General features: G+C 35.8%; 1 protein-coding gene across 1 annotated transcript in view; it reads left to right on the top strand.

Annotated features, from left to right (window-relative positions):
• ATP6V1G3 (ATPase H+ transporting V1 subunit G3) overlaps nucleotides 1-6803 on the top strand; it is a 59250-nt gene that overhangs the window by 2484 nt on the left and 49963 nt on the right. The window lies entirely within an intron of this gene.

Below are 6803 nucleotides of genomic sequence, written 5' to 3'. Positions count from 1 at the left end.
AGTACAGTCATGCATAATGCCATTTCAATCAATGTTGAACCACAGGTACGAAAGTGGTTCTACATGATTAAAATGGAGCTGAAAAATGTGTAACACCTAGTGACATTATAGCCATTATAACATCATAGTGTAATGCATTACCTTCTCTATGTTTATGTATGTTTAGATATACAAATACTTATCACTGTGTTACATAGCCTACAGTATTCAATACAGCAACATACTGTACAATGTTTGTAGCCTTGGAGCAATAGGCAATACCATATAGATTAGGTGTATAGCAGGCTATACTATGTAGGTTTGCATAAGTACACTCAATTACATTCACACACAACAATGAAATTGCCTTAAAATTCATTTCTCAGAATGCTTACCCATTGTTAGGTATGCATAACTGTAATTACATTAAGTGTAAATGCATTAATCTCTCCAATCAAAAGACAGAGATTGGCAGAATGGATTAAAAAGCATGATGTAACTATGTGCTATCTAAAAGGGACTAATTTTAGATTGAAAGACACAAATAGGTGAAAAGTGAAAAGGTGGAAAAGATATTCCATGCAAATAGTAACCAAGACAGAGCGGGGTGACTGTACCAATTTCAGACAAAATAGACTATAAATCAAAAAAGTTCACAAGAGATAAATTAGGATATTATATTTTAATAAAAGCTTCAATATGGTGTGAGGATATAATGATTAAAAACATTTACATACCTAATAACAGGCCTTCAAAATATATGAAGCAAAAATTAACACAGTCAAAAGCAGGAATAAATAATTCTATAATAATTGTTGGAGATTTCAACATTCCACTCTAAATAATAGATATAACAACCACATAGAAGATAAGTAATGAAACAGAGCAATTGAATAACACAATAAACCAACTAGATCTAATAGACATATACAAAACACTCTACCCAACAGCAATGGAATACACTTTCTTCTCCAGTGCATATGAGATATTTTCCAGAATAGATCATCTCTTAGGCCACAAATTGAGTCTCAGTGAATTTTCAGTGACGATGTACAGTATCTCCATCAGTCACAAATGGATGAAATTAGAAATCAATAATAGGAGAAACACTAGAAAATTAACAAATTTGTGGAAATTAAACAACACTTTTTTTTGACAAACAATAGTTAAAAGAAGAAATCATTAGGGAAATTAGCAAATACTTAGAAACAAGTGAAAATGAAAACACAACATACCAAAACTTATGGAACGTGGTGAAAGCAGTGCTAAGGGGAAAATAGTAGCTATAAATGCTTGCATTAAAAAAAGAAAGATCTCAAATTATCAATTAACCTTTATTACTTAAGAAATCAGAAAAAAAAAAAAATCCCAAAGCTAGCAGAAGGAAAGGAATAGTAAAGATTAGAGCAGAAATAAGCAAAAGAGAGAACAGAAAAATAATGGAGAATCAATGAAACCAAAATTTATTTCTTGAAAATATTAAGAAAATTGGCTAACCTTTAGCTAAGTAAACAATAAGATAGATAAGAAATTAATAATAAAAAGATAAAAACAAATTAATGAAATCAAAAATGAAATTGGGAACATCACTGCTGATTCTATAGAAATGACAAGAAGGATTCTAAGAGAGTACAATAAAAAATTATACAATAATGAATTAAATAACTTAGGCGAAAATAGAAAAACTTCTAGCAATACAAAACCTAAAAAGACTAAACTACAAATAAATAGAAAAATCTGAATGGACATATAACTACTAAGAAGATTGAATCAGTAATTTAAAAAATTTCGAACAAAGGAAAGCTCTAGAACGGTTGGCTTCACTAGCGAATTCTACCAAACACTTAAAGAAAAATTAATAACAGTACCTCTCAAATTTTTCCAAAACATTGAAGACAATATTGTCTTCTCTAATTCATTTGATAAGGCCAGCATTACCCCAATACTAAAGCCAGACAAAGATACTATAAGAAAAAAACTACAGACAAATATCCTGTATGAACATTGATGCAAAAATGCTCCACAAATACAAGCAAAACAAATTCAGCAGCACATTGAATAAGTATACAAGATGAGTAAATGGGATTTATTTCTGGAATGCAAAGGTAGTTCAAAAATCAATATAATACACCACATTAACAGAATGAAGAAAAACAAACCATATGATCATCTCAATTGAGGCAGAAAAGCATTTGAAAAATTCAACATTTTTCATGATAAAAAACTAAATAAACAAGGTGTAAAAGAAAACTACCTCAAAATAATAAAAGCCATATACGAAAACCCCACAATGAACATTTTACTCAATGATAAAAGACTGATAGTTTTTCTTTAAGACAATGCAAGGATTACTACTTTTGCCAGTTCTATTTAATGTAGTACTGAAAGTCTTAGCAACAGCAATCATGAAAGAAAAATAAATAAAAGGCATCTAAATTGGAAAAAATTTACTAAATTTAAAAGAGGATTATATCATCTGGTTACACATCATCTGCAACCAGATAATACTATCTTATAGGAAAAAAAACTAAAAAAATTGCAAAAAAATCTATTAGAACTAATAAACAAACTCAGCAAAGTAGCAAAATACAAATGATATCACATAAAAATCAGTTACTTTTTTCTTTTTCTTCAGAGATGAGGTCTCGCTCTGTAGGCCAGGCTAGAGTGCGGTGGCATGATCACAGCTCAATACAGCCTTGAATTCCTGAGCTCTAGGGATCCTCTTGCCTCAGCCTCCTGAGTAGCCAGGACTACAGGAGGGTGCCACCATGCCTAGCTGTTTTTTTTAACTTTTTTTTTTCTTTTATAGAGACAGAGGTCTAGCTATTTTGTCCAGGTTTGTCTCTAACTCCTGACCTCATAAGATCCTTCTTTCTCAGCCTCCTAAATTGCTGAGAACATAGGTCTGAGTCACCACACCTGGCACAGTTGAACTTCTATACACTAAAAATGAACAATCTGAAAAAGAAATTAAGAAAATTTTATTTACAATAACATGAAAAATAAAATATTCAGGAATAAACTTAAACATGAAGGTGAAAGACCTGTACAATGAAAACTACAAAACATCTCAGAAAGAAATTAAAGACAAGTAAATAAAAGCAAATCCCATGTTAACAGCTTTAACAACAATTTTGTTAAGATGCCAATGCTACCCAAAGTGACTACAGATTCAATGAAACCCCTATTAAAACCCCAATGGCATGTTTTGCAGAAATAGAAAAACCCATCTTAAAATTCATATGGAGTTTCAAGGTATGATGAGTAGCCAAAATAGTCATGAAAAATAAGAACAAAACTGAAGGATTCACACTTTCTGATTTCAAAACTTACTACAAATCTATAGCAATCAAAACAATATGGAACTGGCATAGCGATAGACATAAAAACCAATGGAATAGAATAGATAACTGAGAAATAAAATATCACATATATGGTCAAATAATTTTTGAGAAGGGTGCCAAAACCATCCAGTGAGGAAATTACAGCCTTTTAAACAAATGACACTATGAAAATTGGATATCCACATGCAAAATAATAAAGTTCAGTTCTCATCTAACACCGTATACAAAAATTAATTCAAAATGGATCCCTTACCAAATGTAAGATCTAAAATGATAAAACTCTTAAGAGGAAACATAGGGTAAAAACTTCATGACACTGGCAATAGTTTATTTGGTGTGACTCCAAGGGACAGGCAACAACAGCAAAAATGACAAATTTTACTTTATGAAAATTTAAAATTTTTATTCATCAAAAAACACTACCAACAGAGTAAAAGGCAACAGGATGCAAGAAAATATTTGCAAAATATATATCTGACAAGGAATTAATATCCAGAATATAGAGAGAACTCCTTACAAACTCACCAACAAAAACACAAACAACCCAATTCAAAAATGGACAGAGGACTTGAATAGACATTTCTCCAAGGAATATAGGCAAATCACTGGTAAACGCACAAAAAGATTCTCAAGATCACTAATCATTAGGGAAACACAATTCAAAACTATAATGAGATACCACCTCAACTTCATTAGGATGACCATAATGTCTTTAGATGGTAGAAAACGGTATTAAGATTTACTAAATGAGACATACATACGATTTTTTTTCTTTAAATAAACTTGAATTCAGTGCTTTTCCAAAAAAAAAAAAAAAAGCTAAGATATATTTAGGATGTACTATTTACAAACCTCTGTTTGCCAATATGGAACTGCAAGAGATTATCTCTTTTTTAACTTTTATTTAAAGTTCAGGGGACAGAAATACCATTCAACTCAACAATCTCATTACTGAGCATATACCAAAAGAAGTATAAGTCATTCTGTTATAAAGACACATGCATGTGTATATTCATTGCAGCATTATTCACAACAGCAAAGGCATCGAATCGAACTAAATGCCCATCAATGAGGAACTGGGTAAGGCAAATGTGGTATATATATATATATATACATTGGAATATTATGCAGTCATAAAAAAGAATGAGATAATGTCCTTTGCAGGTACATGGGTGGAGCTAGAGGTCATTATCCTTAGCTAACTAACACAAGAACAGAAAACCAAATACTGCGTGTTTTCATTTAAATGTGGGAGCTAATGATGAGAACACATGGACATATACAGGGAACAACACACGCTGGGGCCTGCCTATTGGAGGGTGGGGAGTGGAAGGTGGAAGGAGGGAGAAGATCAGGAAAAATAATAGGTACTAAGCTTCATACCTGAATGATGAAATAATCTGCACAACAAACCCCACGATACAAGTTTGCCTGTGTAACAAGCCATGATTTCTAAAAACAGTAAAAACAAAAACTTGGAAAATAAGTGTTGGCAAGATTGTGGAGCAACTGGAATATTTGTGAACTGTTTGTGAAAATGTTAAATGGTATAGCCTCTGTGGAAAATAGTATGGTAGTTCTCTAAAAATTTAGATAGAATTACCATGTGACCCAGTAATTCCACTTCTTGGTATATACTCAAAAGAATTGAGGAGTCTCAAAGAGATAATTTAATAGCCGGGTTCATAGCAGCATTATTTAAACCAGCTAAAATATGAGTGCAACCCAAGTGTTCATTGACAGTTGAATGGATAAGCAAATATAGTATAGAGAAATATTATTTAGCCTTAAAAAGGAAGGAAATTGTGATATATATCATAACATTGGATGAACCTTGATATTATGCTAAGTGAAATATGCCAATCATAAAAATAACAAATACTATATTATTCTACTTACATGAAATACTTAGAGTAGTCAAGATCATAGAGACAGAAAATAGAATGATAGTTGTTAGGGCTGGCAGGAGAGGGAATGGGAATTTATTGTCCAGTGGCACAGAGTTGTGCAAAGAGTTCTGGAGGTGAGAGGTGGTGATGGTTGCACAATAGTGTGAACGTGCATAATGCCATTGAACTGTTTATTTTAAAATAGTGAAACTACTGTGTATAACATTATAATGGTGTATATAAGTCATTATACATCTGTCCAAACCCATAGACTGTTTAACACCAAGAGTGAATCTGAATATTAACTCTGGGCACGATGGCAGATAGGAGACAGGACTAACTTGCAGCTCCTACTCAGATGGACAGAGCAGCATGTGGAGACTCACATCATAAATTTTTGATCCAAGAATGACCACAGGAACACATCAGGAAAGCCAAGAGAATCCATGGACCCTTTGTAGGAAGTGGATCACCCCTTCAGGCTCCCTGAGATGCCAAAAATCTGTCAGTCTGCTTGCTTTCTCAATGGGAAGGCTCATGGCCTGTGTCAAGTTCTTAGCCCTGGTCACCAGCTTCCTGGAAACAGACTCAGTGCTGTTGGGAGTGAGACTGGCCTTTGGGACTATAGGGAGCAGGGTAAGGTCTGTGACTGCCAGCTTTCCCCCACTTACCTAGTTACCTGCATGACTCAGCAGAGGCAGCCATAATCCCTCTGGGAATATAACTCCATTGGACTGGGAACCACATCTCCATGCCCCACAGCAGCCAAAGCAAGCATTGCCTAAGAAGAGGCTGAGCTCAGACACACCTATCCCTGCCCCCACGTGTTGATCTTTCTCTACCCACCCTGGTAGCCAAAGACAAAGGTCATAATCTCTTGGGAGCTCTATGGCCCCTATCCATGGCCTGAGAAACCTGAGAAACCTGAATATTTAACCAGGTTTTCCTAGGGCAAGTTTACATCTTCCCTACAGGTCCCCAGCAGGTGCCTTTTTTTTTTGTTTTTGAGACGGAGTCTCACTCTTTTGCCCAGGCTGGAGTGCAGTGGCTCAATCTCAGCTCAGTACAAGCTCCGCCTCCTGGGTTCACACCATTCTCCTGCCTCAGCCTCCCAAGTAGCTGGGACTACAGGCGCCTGCCAGCATGCCCAGCTAATGTTTTGTATTTTTAGTAGAGATGGGGTTTCACCGTGATAGCCAGGATGGTCTCAATCTCCTGACCTCGTGATCCAGCCGCCTTGGCTTCCCAAAGTGCTAGGATTACAGGCGTGAGCCACTGTGCCTGGCCACTGTTGCACTCTTGAAAGTGCCACCTAGGCTCAAGCCTGTAATCCCAGCACTTTGGGAGGCCGAGACGGGCGGATCACAAGGTCAGGAGATCGAGACCATCCTGGCTAACATGGTGAAACCCCGTCTCTACTAAAAAAAAATACAAAAAACTAGCCGGGCGCGGTGGCGGGCGCCTGTAGTCCCAGCTACTCGGGAGGCTGAGGCAGGAGAATGGCGTAAACCCGGGAGGCGGAGCTTGCAGTGAGCTGAGATCAGCCACTGCACCCCAGCCTGGGCGACAGAGCGAGACTCCGTCTCAA

The sequence above is a fragment of the Piliocolobus tephrosceles genome, chromosome 1, assembly GCF_002776525.5.
Source record: "Piliocolobus tephrosceles isolate RC106 chromosome 1, ASM277652v3, whole genome shotgun sequence".
NCBI classification, from domain to species: Eukaryota; Metazoa; Chordata; class Mammalia; order Primates; family Cercopithecidae; genus Piliocolobus; species Piliocolobus tephrosceles.
Note: the sequence above shows the minus strand (reverse complement) of the source record. Positions and strands in the feature narration are given on the sequence as shown.